General features: G+C 39.8%; 1 protein-coding gene across 1 annotated transcript in view; it reads left to right on the top strand.

Moving 5' to 3' along the window:
• The window catches only part of SP4 (Sp4 transcription factor), an 86,658-nt gene that overhangs the window by 29,912 nt on the left and 39,690 nt on the right, over positions 1-17,056 (top strand). The gene's annotated exons all lie outside the window — the stretch shown is intronic.

Genomic DNA, 17,056 nt, shown 5'->3' with positions numbered 1-17,056 from the left:
AAATTACTCTTTAGAGTTCTTATAACTTTCAAAGAAGAAATGTAGGGGTCATGTATTAAAAGGATTTGGCTTTGATTATGGCTTTACAGTGAAGTTCATTTCTTGTCTGACCACGTCTTTAAATTATTTAAATAAGTCTTTTCCATCAAGTGCAGTTTTCCTGTCAAGGTTTATGTCTTTTTTTTTGGGCAGGGGGGTGGATGGAGTCTCACTCTGTCGCCCAGGCTGGAGTGCAATGGCACAATCTTGGCTCACTGCAACCTCCGCCTCCTGGGTTCAAGTGATTCTTCCGCCCCAGCCTTCAGAGTAGCTGGGATTACAGGCAACTGCCATCATGCCCGTCTAATTTTTGTAAAGACAGGGTTTCACCATGTTGGCCAGGCTAGTTTTGGACTCCTGGCCTCAGGTGATCCACCTGCCTCGGCCTCCCAAAGTGCTGGGAGTACAGCCATGAGCCACTGCGTCCAGCCAGTTTATTTCTATAAATGAGTTTTTAAAAATCATATTGTGAATTCATCACATAAGTGAATGAAACCTTTTCTTTGCCTGTGTTCTCATCTCTTCTTCCTTCACCACAGAAATGCCAAAAGTCATTTGTGTCCAAGAAAATTAATATAATAATTTTTTAAAATCCTCCGTTTCCCCAAATAAGTGCTCATACTCTTTTCACCTTAATTGGAGGTGAAAAGCTGAATTCCCTACTACTGAAGATAGATCTGGATTGCTTGGTAGAATATGCAAGATGGTTCTTAGGTGGCACCCCCCTCCCCTCCCTGACACACGCACGATTTTAGAGAAAAATCTGTGGCCAGTTCATTCACACTTGAATATAGAAATCTAGTGTTTCCTGATTGCTCAATTTGCTGTTTAGAGATGCAGCTTAAAATAGCCATCTATGGAGTTAGACTGATCCATGACAGCTTAACAGTGTTGGACCAACCTCTCTTGGCCCTAAACTATGCAGCTATTTTAAGCTATGACACTAAGAACTGACAGGGCATACTGTACCCTCTTAGCACTGAGCATTAGTTCTGTATTTCCAGAGCTAGACTGATTTAAACTTCTATAGAATTAAAGCTATCATTGTAATGTTTTGGGAATTGTTTTTTTTTGTTTTGTTTTGTTTTGTTTGGAGTCAGAGTCTCACTCTGTCACCAGGCTGGAGTGCAGTGGTGCGATCTCAGCTCACTGCAACCTCTGCCTCCCAGATTCAAACGATTCTCCTGCCTCAGCCTCCTGGGTAGCTGGGACTACAGGCATGTACTACCACGCCCGGCTAACTTTTTGTATTTTTAGTAGAGACAGGGTTTCACCGTGTTAGCCAGGCTGGTATCGATCTCCTGACCTCGTGATCCACCTGCCTCAGCCTCCTAAAGTGCTGGGATTACAGGCGTGAGCCACCATGTTTTGGGAATTCTTATACCCCCCCACACAAGCTGCCAGCTTGCCTTGGTATATCAGATTTCATTAAAGTAAATACTATGGCAGAGGGGAAAGATACTAACCATAAACTCTGTGTTTTACCCAGGTAATATATTTTGAGCGTTACTTGTTTGGATGAACTGCCTGTAAAGCAGAAAAGTCCCAAGAATCATTTGATGATCACTGTAATAAGATTATACTGTTTTTAGATGGTTAGTACACTAATACCTGATTCTGTGATTGCCTTTGCTCATATTTTCTGCTCTCATGGCAGATTGCTTTTTACCGTTATTTCCTATTTTATCCATTTAATTGTTAGTGGTCCTGTTTACTAACTTTGTTCTCTTACCACTTCTCAGCTGCATATCCATTTCTTTGGGACTTATTCCTTAAATTCCTACTAAGTGTAAGCACAAGGCTAAGTTCTGAGAGCATAAAGGTAGAAGCCTTTGCCTTCTAAAAGGTTTTGTTCCAGTTGAGGAGACAGAATATTCATTAAAATAAAAGGTAATGCATAGAAGTAATACAAGTGGCATATGCTAAAAGAGAGATGAATGGTAAAAGATGGTAATACTAAAATTAAGAGTAGGATGAATCTTCTGAGAGCCAGGACAGAAATAAAAGACTCCATGAAGGCTGGTAGGCTTGAACTGATTGTTTGAGAAAAGTAGAGCCCTAACAGGAATAAAGAAGGAAGGCATTGTACAAAAGATAGTGGGTCCGGAATTGGTGGGTTCTTGGTTTCAATGACTTCAAGAATGAAGCCGCGGACCCTTGCATTGAGTGTTACAGTTCTTAAAGGTGGCGTGTCCAGAGTTTGTTCCTTCTGATGTTCGATGTGTTCAGAGTTTCTTCCTTTTGGTAGGTTTGTGGTCTCGCTGGCTCAGGATTGAAGCTGCAGACCTTCACGGTGAGTGTTACAGCTCTTAAGGCGGTGTGTCTGGAGTCGTTTTTTCCTCCCGGTGGGTTCGTGGTCTCGCTGGCTTCAGGAGTGAAGCTGCAGACCTTTGCGGTGAGTGTTACAGCTCATAAAGGCAGTGTGGACCCAAAGAGTGAGCAGCAGCAAGATGTACTGCAAAGAGCAAAAGAACAAAACTTCCACACTGTGGAAGGGGACCTGAGTGGGTTGCCACTGCTGGCTCGGGCAGCCTGCTTTTATTCTCTTATCTGGCCCCACCCACATCCTGCTGATTGGCCAATTTTACAGAGAGCCAATTGGTCTGTTTTACAGAGCGCTGATTGGTCCGTTTTGACATGGTGCTGATTGGTACGTTTACATTCCCTGAGCTAGACACAAAAGTTCTCCACGTCCCCAGTAGATTAGCTACATACAGAGTGTCGATTGGTGTATTTACAAACCCTGAGCTAGACACAGAGTGCTGATTGGTGCATTTACAAACCTTAAGCTAGACACAGAGTGCTGATTGGTGCATTTACAAACGTTGAGCTAGATACAGAGTGCAGATTGGTGCATTCACAATCCCTTAGCTAGACATAAAGATTCTCCAGGTCCCCACCACATTAGCTAGACATAGCTGATTGGTGCATTTACAAACCTTGAGCTAGACACAGTGCTGATTGGTGTGTTTACAAACCTTGAGCTAGATACAGAGTGCTGATTGGTGTATTTACAGTCCCCTAGCTAGACATAAAGATTCTCTAAGTCCCCACCAGACTCAGGAGCCCAGCTGGCTTCACCCAGTGTATCTAGCACCAGGGTTGCAGGTGGAGCTGCCTGCTAGTCCCGCGCCATGCGCCCGCACTCCTCAGCCCTTGGGCAGTCGATGGGACTGCGCGCCGTGGAGCAGGGGGTGGTGCTCATCGGGGAGACTCAGGCTGCGCAGGAGCCCACGGCAGGGGGGGCGGGGTGGGGGGAGACTCAGGCTGTGCAGAAGCCCACGGCTAGGTGGGGGTAGACTCAGGCATGGTGGGCTGCAGGTCCCGAGCCCTGCCCCGCGGTTAGGCAGCTAAGGCCCGGCGAGAAATCGAGCGCAGCGCCAGTGGGCCAGCACTGCTGGGGGACCCAGCGCATCCTCCGCAGCTGCTGGCCCAGGTGTTAAGCCCCTCACTGCCTGGGGCCAGCAGGGTCGGCCGGCCGACCAGCCGCTCCAAGTGCGGGGCCCGCCAAGCCCACGCCCACCCGGAACTCTAGCTGGCCCGCAAACAGCATGCGCAGCCCTGGTTGCCGCCCGTGCCTCTCCCTCCACACCTCCCCGCAAGCTGAGGGAGCCGGCTCCAGCCTTGGCCAGCCCAGAGAAGGGCTCCCACGATGCAGCGGCGGGCTGAAGGACTCCTCAAGCGCAGCCAGAATGGGCATTGAGGCCGAGGAGGCACCGAGAGTGAGCGAGGGCTGCGAGGGCTGCCAGCACGCTGTCACCTCTCAATAGGAAGTTGGAATATGCTTTGTATAAGAAAGAATGGATAGACCTTTAAAGTTGTAGTGGAGACTTTGAGGAGAATGTTAGAAAATGAAGTTCGCAAGGTTGGTAGAAGTTTGGTTGTAGAATGACAATGTCAGGCCAAGGACAGGTGAAAAGGATATGTGAATGTGTATATTTTTGAGGGGTAGGGGACGGGAAGTTTCATTTATAAAGTAGTGTTTTAGTTTTAGTTTAGTTTTTTTTTTTTTTTTGAAGACAGGATCTCACTCTCTTACCCAGGCAGTGCAGTGGTGTGATCTTGGCTTGCTGCAACCTCCACCTCCCAGGCTGAAGCAATCCTCCCACCTCAGCCTCCCAAGCAGCTGGGACTACAGGTGTGCTGCCACCATGCCCAGCTAATTTTTGTATTTTGTAGAGACAGGGTTTTGCCATGTTGCCCAAGCTAGTTTTATTTTTTAACAGACATAGGAGAAATGGGAAAGCCAGTTTCGGGACCATAGTATTGACTCAGATATCAGTGATGGGAAATCTGAACTTGAGTGTAAAGTATGTGGTTCTCAAGAGTCTTAAAAAATAAAAATAAAAAAGAATTTGATGTATGAATGGAGAGAGGAAAAACATTGTAAGGGTAATTCTGTAGAGTTTGAATCTGAATGACCATGAAAGTGCTTGTGCCATTGAAGTAAATGACTTTTAGAAAATGAAAGTGATGAACCTGAATTTTGATATTTGTTAATAAGTCTGAGCTAATAGTATATTGAAAGTGTCTAGTTTGTATCTGGACATTGGTCCTGAGAAGAGATCAGAATCAGCAGTCTAGATAGGAAAGTCTTTTGCATGGAGATGATGGTTGAAATTATGGCAGTGTATGAAATTGAGGCAGACAGTTTTGAGTTTGAATTGCAGAATTATGAGAACTGAACTTAGGGTTACACCTCGTCTTTGTGGGCCAAAAGCAGAAAGTTAAGAAAAGTGAGAACCATCAGAGAAATAGAAAGAGAACAGGGGAGTATGTCAGCAGCTAAGAGGATTTGCAGATGGTATTGAATGTTGACTTGAGAGTATTGAGAAAAGTTCAGCAGGTTTTGTGTTTGAATCATTTGATAAGACCTAAGAACTGTGCTGTTCAATATGAAAGCCATTGGTCACATGTGGCTTATAAACCTAAAATTAATTAAAATTAAAAACTTATTTCGTCAGTTGCATTAACTACATTTAAAGTGCTAATAACCACGTGTGGCAAGAGGCTATCATATTGGACAGCACTGATAAGTAACTTCTTTTTTTTTTTTTTTTGAGACAGGGTCTGTCATCCAAGTGAAAGTGCTTCTAAAATGAGATTTTAAAAAGATGAGTCAACGTTTGGAGAACTAGTCAGATGCTGATAATAGAAGGGAGAATAAAGATACTTCTGGGTGACTTCTCAGTAAATTAGGAGGCAAAATCATCACAGATTGTAAGGTGCAAGGAAAGGGGAATGAGGATTTGAGGACAGAGGGAAAAAAATTGGAACAGCCAATGAAGGGCTATGTACATTGCCAACATAGGATGAATGAAAGGTTACCAAGCAACAGTGATGGCTCAGGTAATGTAAATTTTAGGGCTTTATTAGCCCTCCTGTAACCTCTTTCCTTGGTGTTTAGCAGCCTAAGAACACCAGAAAGTGGATGATAAGAATTACCATCAGGTATGGCAGAAGTTCAGAGAGACACAAGGGATTACCACGGATGCTAAGTGAAGCCAGAGGAGGGTTGGATTGAGAGTGTGTCCACATAACTAGGGAACAAAGTGAGGATGAAGATTAAGCTCAAAAATGAAGGGAGTGAAAGGGACAGGAAGTTAAATATCGTGGTTGGAGAAGAGATAGTGCCAAGCCTGACTTCTTGGATGAAGAGCAGTTGTAGTTGAAGACAGAGTTTGAGCTGGGGTCTGTCTGTAGGAGACATCTGAATGTAGAACTGATTTTTTTTCCAAACCTGATTCCTCTCCGCGGTTCCCCTGTTTCTGTTAATGGGATCATCATTACTCAGATTAGAATACTTATAGATTTATTTGATCTTTATCAATTAATGATCTTAACAAAAGTTTATAGTTCTAAGGTTCAAGTCTCGGTTTTGCCACTTAAATCTTGATCAAGTGTTTCTCTAGGTCTGAGTGTCCTCATCTGTAAAATGGCAGAAATCATGTTACTTTAGTGGGATAAGATTTGTAAAGTACTTTGCACAGTGCTTAGAACACAGAAAAGATTTCACTAAGTGCTAGCAACTATTTATTATGATAGTTATTATTTATTCTTATATCTGATTCATTCCTTTGTCAGGGCTCTCTCTTTTTTTTTTTTTTTTTTTTTTTGAGATGGAGTCTAGTTCTGTCAGCCAGGCTGGAGTTCATGGCCTCCCGGGTTCATGCCATTCTCCTGCCTTAGCCTCCTGAGTAGCTGGGACTGCAGGCACCCACCACCACGCCCAGCTAATTTTTTGTATTTTTAGTAGAGATGGGGTTTCACTGTGTTAGCCAGAATAGTCTCGATCTCCTGACCTCATGATCCGCCCGCCTCGGCCTCCCAAAGTGCTGGGATTACAGGTGTGAGCCACTGCGCCCGGCCAGTCAGGGCTCTCTTTCGGAGCCTCATGATCTGGAAGGTAAAATAGCTTCTTTCCTAACTGATATCTCTGCCTCTAGGTTTTCACATGTTTATTTTGTTCTTGACATTTCAGAGTTTTCCTAAAACTGAGATCTGATACACCCCTGCTCCCTTCGTCACAATCTTCATTTAAAAATCTATTTTCTCTTTTTTTTTTTTTTAGAGATGAGGTCTTACTGTGTTGCCCTGGCTAGACTCAAACTCCTGGGCTCAGGCAGTCTTCCAGTCTCAGCCTTCTGAGTAGCTGGGACCACAGGTGTGCACCACTGTGCCAAGCTTCCTCACAACCTTCATAGGCTTCCAATTGCAGACTTTTCAAGTTATAAAAACTGTCAAGGAGTAATAGAGCCCAATGTAGAATAAAAGTTGGTGATAGAGGCTATAGCAATGCATTACTACTATGGTGACTCATTGTACATCTAAAAGACTGGAAGTAGCTTTAAAACTTTTAAAGACTATTTAAAATTTCACATAGAATTAGCCAGATTTTCCTTTTTTGATTTATTTTTCACCATCAACTTAGGCAAGTATGGTTCAATGTAGAATGAGGGAAAATTAGAAAGTTTTTTTTGTTTTGTTTTAAATATGGCAAATTCTGTTTAAGAAAAGTATTCAGATCTTTCTAGGGTTTGCCGGCTAGGAAGGATTTCCTCAACATAAACAGAGTTGAGAATAGTTGACAGTTATCTGGAGCAAGATTAGAATAAATAGAAATAACTAGGTATCAAAGAGGGTGTATGTTTTGTTTTCCTAAGCTTTTCTCTCTAACACCAAATGACTAGAGTTGCCTTTCCTTCCTAGCTCAGGGAGGTTCAAAAGAGCAATACCTTCAAGCATCAGAATTGATAGACAGGTGTTACTGTGTTTACCTCTAACTCCATGTTGCCTGCAAAGTCCAAATAATATCCTAGTGCATAGAGAATATAGCCAACCAGAAAAGAGTGTAAGGCTCTGGATTCAGGCTGACTTAGGTTCACATCTTAGCTTTGCCACTTAATAGCAGCTGTGTAATCTTGGGAAATATACATAACCTCCCCAAGTCTTAGGAGAGAGCATTAGACAAAGTATAAGTGTAAAATAGTTTAGTTCGATTATAGCCATTTAGTAAATTGAGTAAGTGCAAGTGATTATTGTGTGGCAGGTATTCTGGATTGGGGATGGGAAGGATGGGCATTATACCTTAACAAGGATTCCCTCTCTCCTACCCTAGAAAGTCCCTTCTTTAAGAAGTTGACAGCCTGGACAACATAGCAGGACCTTGTCACAATAAAAAATTTAGCTGAGTATGGTGGCACTTGCCTGTTGTCCTACTCGAGAGGGCTGAGGTGGGATGATTGCTTGAGCCTAGGGGTTTGAGATTACAGTGAGCTATGATTGCACTACTGCACTGCAGCCTGGGCAACAGAGCAAGACCCTGTCTCTTAAAAAAAAAAAAAGTTTAATTAAGGCCCTTCCTGATCTATCCTTCCAACCCCATCTTTAGCCCCCTCACTTCCTTGAACTTTAATCTCCAGTGGTATGCTGTCTCAGGGTTATGTCTTTAAATATAGCCTTCCCACTGCCTTCCCATTTGCCTTTATTCTTTCCACCTGTCAGTGGACTCATCTCTGTGAAGCCTTCATTGTTTCTTTTTGACAGTAAATCACTGTTCTCTCTGTTAAGTAGGCATTTTATGCACATTTTTGTTATTGTGCATAGTATAATTATCTGAGTGTGTCTTCCCTACATGTGAGGGCTTCTGGTCAGATCTTATTTATCATTTCTCCAGCAGCATTAAGCACATAGCAGGTACTCAGTAGATGTTCGCTGAATGAATAAATCTCACTTGTATACTAAGTTCACATCCAAAGTGCTAGGACTTAGGGAAATGTGAATGGCTGTTAAGTATTTGTACTTAATACATTTGCAGTTTGTTTTACTGGAGTTAACATTCCTCTTGAGTGTTTATCATACATTATGCTAAGACTTGTGCTATATACACTATTTCAGTCAACTCCCACAGCTCCCAGGTCCTCAAAGGAAGAAACTGCAGGGAGAATCAGAACTCAGAAACAGGTCTGCTTGACCCAAAAGTTGTACTTTCGGCTCTACTAAACTGTTGTGCCTGTTCAGTAACTCAATATTGGTTCACAGATTGTACATGACCCATAGTATGTTGATAGTCCTGGAAGTCATTGGCTAATATGGTTCATCTTCATTTAAGAGATACAGAAGGTATTCAGTTATTTCTTAACATTTTCATTTATAGTTCATCTATAGGAAAACATGTCATTGAAGCTCTTGCATAAGGCAAAGAAGTATTTTGTAATTAATAAGCATAATTTTCAAATCTAGGATTTTTTTTTTTTACCACCACTGTACCATGGAATCTCTCTAGTCATATGTCTGTCAAAACTGTCACAGCCTATTCCCAAATTTATATAGCTGTCTTTTCAAAGGCTTTAATTCACAGTCATATAGTTTCTGTTTTTGTGGAGACTCGTAGTTTTTATAGGGATCACACAAATGTACCATATTTTAATTTTTCATATGTTTTGTTATAGCTGTTTATAATGATATGAATGAGAGGCATAAATGTTAGTTGAGTTATTCCAATGCTGAGTTTCAGTGGATTTCTTAACCTCAGCATTATTGACATTTTAGTCCAGGTAATTCTTTGTTTTGGGGGTCTGTTTTGTGCATTGTAAGATGTTTAGCAGCATCCCAGGCCTCTACTCAGCATATAACAGTAATCTCACACTTTGTAACAACCAAAAATGTCTCCAGACATTGCTGAGTATCTCCTGGAAAGCAAAATTACCTCCATTTGGGAACCACTGGCTTAAAGGTACTTAGAGCCAACAAAAGTAGAATTAAAAAAAAAATTTTTTTAATCTAGTTACCTTTAAAAAAAACAACTTTATTTATATATACACATACCATATTATACAACAACTGTAAGTGTATATTCAGTGGCTTTTGGTATATTGATAGAGTTTTGCAGCTATCACCACAATCTAGTTTTAGAACATTTATATGACCTCATAAAGAAACCCTTATTAGCAGTCATTCACCATTTCTCCTTTCTATCCTCCCCAGCCCTAAGCATATTTGGTTATCTTTTTATGTTTAGGAATATACATCCTCCTTGCTTATTTTAAGTCAGATCATTATGTAAACCAAATCCTATTTTAGAGTTTGTTTATTGAAAGTTATTTGCAATGTTAGGAGACATATTTTTTGAGAGGACTTTAGACATTTGCTTAGGCAGATTCCAAGTTTAATCTGTAAAGGAAGTCAATCTAGGTAGGCTCAGTTAAGAATCATTTTAGTATTATTCAGAACAGAAAAAATCTAGCTGGCCCCCATGGCAAGTTTTGAATCATAGAAATCAACAGCTTTTGTTTTTCCTGATCAGTTCTATTAGAAAACCTTGTTCCCTAGGTTATATGCACAAAACATAATTAAGAAACACATGTACTTTGAACCTGCTGTATGACTATTATTAAATAGGTCATTTTCAGTTTATTGTTGGGTGAGTTTATAGGTAGATAGATAAATAGTTTTGTTTTTCAAATTTGCGGATCTGTCTTACTTACAGAGTAATGTTACTATTTACTATAAGAAAAAACCTTGAAAATCGTCTTTTCCAAAAGAAGAAATAAGGCACAGTTGGATTATTTTGTGTACACACACGCATCTGTTTTAAACTGTTCACTTCTGTCCCTATTCCTAAGCTAACAGCACCTTATTTTAATTACTGTAGCTACATAACATATCTTTATTTAACTATTCTGCTTTTTCAAAGTTTTCTTAGCTCATTTTTCACATGTCAAATTAGCAGAGTTTCATGGAAAAGTTTCGAATTAAATTTGTGATTGCATTCACTTCATAGAATAATTTTGGAAGAATTGACACATTTAGTTTAATGATTCTTCCTATCCAAGAACATATATTTCTCTCTATTGAGGTCTTGTTTTATATCCTTTATTAAATCTTCCTCAAGATCTTGCATATTTCTAATTAGATTGATTTCTCAGGTATTTGTGGTTATTGTTGCTATTATGAATGGAATTTTTTTTTTTTTTTTTCCAATTGCTTGTTGCTGATATGGTTGGGAACTGTTGCTTTTTTATGTTGCTCTTGTATTTGGCCATCTCGCTGATGTCCAGATGTCATATTATAATAATTTGTTGATTTTTCTATGGTTTTCTAAGTAATATATCTTTTGTAAATCATGACAGTTTCGTTACTTCCTTTTAAGTATTTCTTATATAGATCTGTTATTTCTTGCCTTACTACATTGGCTTAGACCTTAAGGAAATGTATAGTATTAGAGGTGAGAGCAGTAATCACTTCTATTAGAAACTACAGTGAGATATCCAATTTTTTGTTTATTAAATGATTTTATAAATTTTACTGAATTTCTCATGCTCCATGAGATGAAACAGCATTCTCCCATACTTCTGGTGGAAATGTAAATGAATGCAGCTCTTTATATATACTCCTGTAATTTTATAATCTAGATAGTCTTACAAATGTTTCATGTCCTTTGATTTAGTAACCTCACTTCTAGGACTATCCCTTGGAAATAATAAACAATATTTTAGTTCAAGTTGCTCATTACTTTATGTTACTTATAATAAGTATTTAGAAATAAATATCTAATAGTACAGTAATGGCTTTGTAAATTATGGTATATGATGAAATATTGCACAACCATTATATTAAAATAATTTGTAATATTAATAACTTAGAAGTACTTATATTATTAAATAAGTAAAAGAGGATAATACAGAATTTTTATGTAGTAAAGTTGTATCCGCATCAAAATGCATTGAACAAAGATTAAAACAGAACTTAGATCATCACATCAAAATGATAATAGTGGTAATCTATGGGTAATTACTTTCTGGATGATTTCATTTCCTCATTCATAGTTTTCTATGGTGAGCATGCTTTGTTCTTAAAATCAGAAGAAAAAGAAACTTAAAGTATATGTGTTTGTAATACTAAACTATTTTCTTTCATCAAAATAGGTAGAAAGGGAGAAATCTTAGCCTATTCCCTAAATGGCAAGTTTAGTTATAATTTTTTTTTTTTTTTTTTTTTTTTGAGAATGGAGTCTTGCTCTGTCGCCCAGGCTGGAGTGCAGTGGTGAGATCTCGGCTCACTGCAGCCTTCGCCTCCCGGGTTCAAGTGATTCTCCTGCCTCAGCCTCCCAAGTAGCTGGGACTACAGATGCCCGCCACCACACCCAGCTAATTTTTTTGTATTTTTAGTAGAGACAAGATTTCACCATATTGGCCAGGCTAGGACTAGTTGGTCTCAAACTCCTGACCTTGTGATCCACCCACCTCGGCCTCCCAAAGTGCTGCGATTACAGTCGTGAGCCACCATGCCGGGCCTATAATTTTTTAGAGTTAACATTTTTATAATACTCTTTTTAAAAAAAAAAAAAAAAAACCTTGTTGAATGTAGATAGCAAATGTCATAGGATAAATTTGATACCTGAGAGAGTAGTACATAGTTTCAGAACCAAGGTTGAGGGTTATGCTCTGGGATCTGCTTCTAAATGATCTGACTGCCATATCAGTGAGTCAGGGAGGAATTGTAGCAGATATCCACTTGATTTGGTTTCTTACTGTCTTGTCACCCATGTGCATGTGTATTGTAAACTAGCTGTCATCTAGCAGCCCTGTGATATACTGCTGGCCGAGTTTCATAAGAAAGCTTCTATGTTTGTATGGATTTTAGATTATCATTCGCTGTATTTAAGAAACATTCATTAAGTACTTTCAGTGTGCCAGAAACCTTGGTAGCCAAAGGACAAATGACATAAAAACCACACAGATGGCCTCTTTCTTGAGCAGCTTTTGTTGGAAATAATTTATGACTAATATTATGATGGAATGAGATGGTATCTTACTAGTAAGACCAGAAATACTTAAATTCTAATTCAACCAATTCTTGAGATCTCTTAGGGAGCTAGGTATACCAAAATTCAAGTTAGAATTTGTTGGCTTAGGCATAGGCCCCTGCCTCACAATCCAGAGAACTAGGTTATTCTATATGGAATATGCCTTTTTCCTTTACTAGCTAAACCTGACTTTCCTTTCCTCCTGTTAGCTTAAATTCAAGTCGTCTCAAATTTTACTACTCTACTGAGGCAAAAGACTACTGGTACTAAAAGAAAATGAGCAAGAAATGCCCAACAAGCTAGATATTGTTGAATAGTTAGCAATTCTAATATCTTACTACCTACCAACAAACTGTCCCCCTCCATTACCTTGGCCCAGTTTCTATATTGGAAAAAATTTAAAAAAAACAAAAAAGCAGAACAAAAAAAGGAATAAGAAAGATGGCTTGGCTACTCCAAGCAGCCTTGGAATGTTTTACCTCTGGTAATGTAGAAGAAAAATAAAAGAATGGCCATCCTCAGTCTGTTTCACCATAATGTGTAGTTACAATACCAAGAAATTTTGAGTTATTAAAAAAATTATTTTACAAAGCAGTTTCATTGGTAAGAAGGATTAAAGACTAAAATCTGTAAGATGAATAGGCTTTTGTCAGACCAAGGGAGATGGAGATTTGGGGTGGGAGAATGTGTTGGATTCCAGCTATATTATTCAAATGCTCGGAGACACAGAACATTAGAGAAGATAGGAGTTCACTGTAGGTGATGGTGAGAGTGGGCATGGAGCAGGAATGCCAAGAGATGAAGTTATAAAACTAAGCAAGAGTTAGATCATGAAGAACTTTATGTACTATGCTAAGAAATGCTGACCTTATTGTGAATGTATGGAGGGCCCATTGGCTTTCTGGGGAGCTAGGTCTGCAATATGAATATTAGAAGGGGCAAAACTGGTGATAAGGGCTTGCACTAATGTACAAGCAATAGGTATGGTGAAAACAGAGAAGAGGTAGATTCAACAGGGACTTATGATCAACATAGATAATGTATATGGTGGAAAGAGAATAGCTTTTTGAGTTGGCTGAGCCTGGGTTCAAATCCCAGCTCTGTCACTTTTCCATTTTAGGATCTTGGATGTTTTACATACCCCTCAGAACCTTAGTTTTCTCATCTTAATTGGGACAGTAAGCTGGATGCCATGGCTTGTGCCTGTAGTCCCGGCTACTTGGGAGGCTGAGGCAGGCGGATCACTTGAGGTCAGGAGTTTGAGTCTAGCGTGGGCAACATAGTGAGACATAATCTCTAAAAGAACTTTAAAAATTAACTAGGTGTGATGGCATGCATCTGTAGTCCCAACTACTCAGGAGCCTGAGGCAGGAGGATTGCTTGAGTCCAAGAGTTAGAGGCTACAGTAAGCCATGATTGTGCCACTGTACTCTAGCCTGGGCAAGAGAGCAAGACTATTTCTTAAAAATAAAAAGTTGGGACAATAATATTCAGCCCATAGGGATATTAGGAGTAAGTGAAACAATATATGGAAAACATCCAGTAAAGTGCCTTACCACATAGTAGATATAAAACAATAGTTGCTCTTGTTGTCAGGGATGAAGGAGATAGAGAGGAATCAAGAATGACTTCCAAATTTTCTATTTGAATGGTGAAAAAGAGCTATATTAGGAAACTGGGCTAAGCTATCTGGTTCTTAGATTGCTTGTGAGGAATCTGAGGTGGAAGTGTTCACTGGCAGTTGACAGTAAGAGTGTGACACTTCTGAGTGGAAGACACAGATCTGCAAGATAATCAGCTTACACATAGCAGTAAAAGTTATGAAAGTAGATGAGGTCCCCCAAGAAGAGAGTTAGAATGAGAAGTCAGAACCCTGGAGAGTAGCCTAGGAAGAGTAGAGGGTGTTTTTTGTTTGTTTGTTTGTTTTTGAGAGGGTCTTGCTCTGTCACCCAGGCTGAAGTTGAAGTACAGTGGTGCCATCACGGCTCACTGAAGTCTTGATCCCCAGGGCTCAAGCGATCCTCTCACCTCAGCACCTCAGTCTCATGAGTAGCCAGGACTACAGGCACATGCCACCATGCCTGGCTAATTTTTAAATTTTTTAAGAGATGGCATCTCACTGTGTTGCCTAGGTTGGTCTCGAACTCCTGGGCTCAAGCAGTCTTCCTGCCTCGGCCTCCCAAAGTGCAGGGATTTCAGGTGTGAGCCACTGCACCTGGCTGATAAATCTTTTAAGACTGTGACATAAATTTAGATGTAAGTGCTGATTTTAAAAAATTGCTAAGGCCATGCATGGTGGTGCATGCCTGTAATCTCAGCTACTTGGGAGACCAAGGCAGGAGAATTGCTTGAGCCCAGGAGTTCAAGACTAGTCTGAACAGCAGAGTGAGACCCCCATCTCTTAAAAAAAAAAAGAAAAAAAAAAAAACAACCAAACAAAAAGGAGCTAACAGAGAAGAAGGGGTTTCTGAAATGTAGGAAGTTAGCTCATACAGTCAAAATTGAATAAGGGTGGAGTGGCGAGTGGTGTCAAATGCAGCAGAGCAGTCCTGTAATGGTCACTGAGAAAATGCACAATAGATTTGGGTCATTAGGAGGAAGACTGTGAACCAGGAGCTGAGTAAGTCCTTGTGGTAGAGTGCTTTGAATGCCAGACTTTGGTCAGTGGAAGAATGATTAAACATTATTGAGCATGAAAGTGAGATGATCGGAACACTACTTTTTTATTTTTCTGGCAGCAGTGTGAAGGATGAGAAAGGAGGGAAAGCTCCATTTAGGTTGGTAGAGGCACAGATTGAACAAGGGCTTGGATCAAGATGATAATCTTGCTTGGAAACAGGTTAGCGTAAGAGCTGTTATGCAGTAGTGTCTTCAAAATTCGGTTATCACTGGATGTAATGAGTAAAGAAGTAGCCTAAAAGATGACATTTTAAGATTTTCAGTGTAGATAACAAGGAGAGTAGTAGCATTTACTGAAACAGGGACATTAGCAGAAGCAAGACTGGAAGATGAAATCATTTTTGATTTTTAAACTTTGATTTATTAAGCATATGTTATTGAGTGGCACTGTTATTGAGTTATTAGGCACTGTTATGATACTAGAGATACAGCAGTGAACATAACAGGCAAGATCCCTATTTTCATGGCACATTACCTTCAGAAGTGAGGTGAAGACCAGATTATAAAAGGACAAAGTAATTTAAGACAAATAAGCTAAAACTAGGTGATGATACAGTGATATACTGAGGGGAACCACTTTTAGATGGGATGGTCAGGAATGGCATTTCTAAAGAGGAGAGATTTGAACTCAGACCAGAATATTACAAAGGAATCAACTATGCAAAGATCTGGGTGCAAAGGCATCCCCACTTAGACTGGAGAGTATATGCGAAGTCCCTAAGAAGGAAATGAGCTTGATTGTTTGAGGGCCAGAAGAGAGGCCTGTATATCAGGTGCAGAGTGAGCAAGGGAGAGACTAATAGAGATGAGCTCTGAGAAGTCAATAGAATTAAACTTAAGTGGGGCCTCGGAGGTCTTGCTCTGGAGTTTGGTGGCTTACTGATGGCAGTGGAAATAAAGCAGTACGTTGAACTTAGCTGTCTGTGAAACATCTAGATAAAGTCAATTAACGGGCTTAAATATACAAACTCAAATATAATTTGCCTCTATTATTCATTGAAATAACTTTCCAAGTTGTTTAGGCATTGAACAAAGAAATGCTCATAATATGGAGGCTTGAGGAGGAGTGTGTCAAGGTGACCAGAGGGATCAGGAATCTCTAGCAGTTCTTCCCCACCCCTCACCCCCAGACTTAGCTTTGACTTGAAACTCATCTAGCAGTTCTTTACCAAAATAAAGGTCATCCTAAATATTATTGCGACCTTTAAAGTAATGACTGTTACATAAATGTTATGAGAAAAGTAGTCAAAGAATCATGGCCAAAAATACCTGTGTCTTCAGGGGATGTAAAGGGTACTTACGAACTTAAAATACCTGCAGCTCCATAGGGACCATGCTGTAGATTTTGTATAGTGCTTGTTCAGACAGTACTCTCATTTCTAGAAATGCATTTTTTGCAGTAAACAAAGTGTGTGTATCCCTGTGCTTCTTGGTACACAAGTAGTTTGAATAGATTGTGTAGCCAAGGTCATCTGTAAGGCATCTGGTTTTACTGAATACGTGTTCAAAAACACTGAAACAAAATAATTATACCTTTTGTTTATGTATTGCTTTATAATTTATATAGCCTTTACCCCTGGAAAATCAACTTGATCCTCAGAAACAGCTCTTTAAAGTAGATAGGGAGCAGAAATTTTATGGAAGTCAGTGTTACTATTTTAGAGTTGAGGAAACTGAGGATCTCTGAGTGCACAGTCATAAATTTACAACTCTCACTTCACTTGCATTGCTTTACTTACCACACCATGCTAATTCAAAGGTGTACAAAAATGTAGACTTTAGTAGAGGTTTTGTATCCTTACTAAAACAGTGACAAAATATATTTTTTAATGTGTATGTTAGTTATGGGTGCTACCAGAAGGATTAACGGTGCTGTGGATACGCAGAGGAGAGTGAGATTGACTTTGGCTGGGAGAGTCAGAGGTTTAATTTTGTTTAGAAAATGTGTACTATTTTCTTACTTGGTAGTTTTTATTGCGTCTTCTTGGTTGCCCCATACATTGAAGGTACTACATGTGCAGCTTTGAAATA

Source organism: Pongo abelii, chromosome 6 (assembly GCF_028885655.2).
Source record: "Pongo abelii isolate AG06213 chromosome 6, NHGRI_mPonAbe1-v2.0_pri, whole genome shotgun sequence".
NCBI lineage: Eukaryota > Metazoa > Chordata > Mammalia > Primates > Hominidae > Pongo > Pongo abelii.
This window is presented reverse-complemented; position numbering and strand designations above follow the sequence as displayed.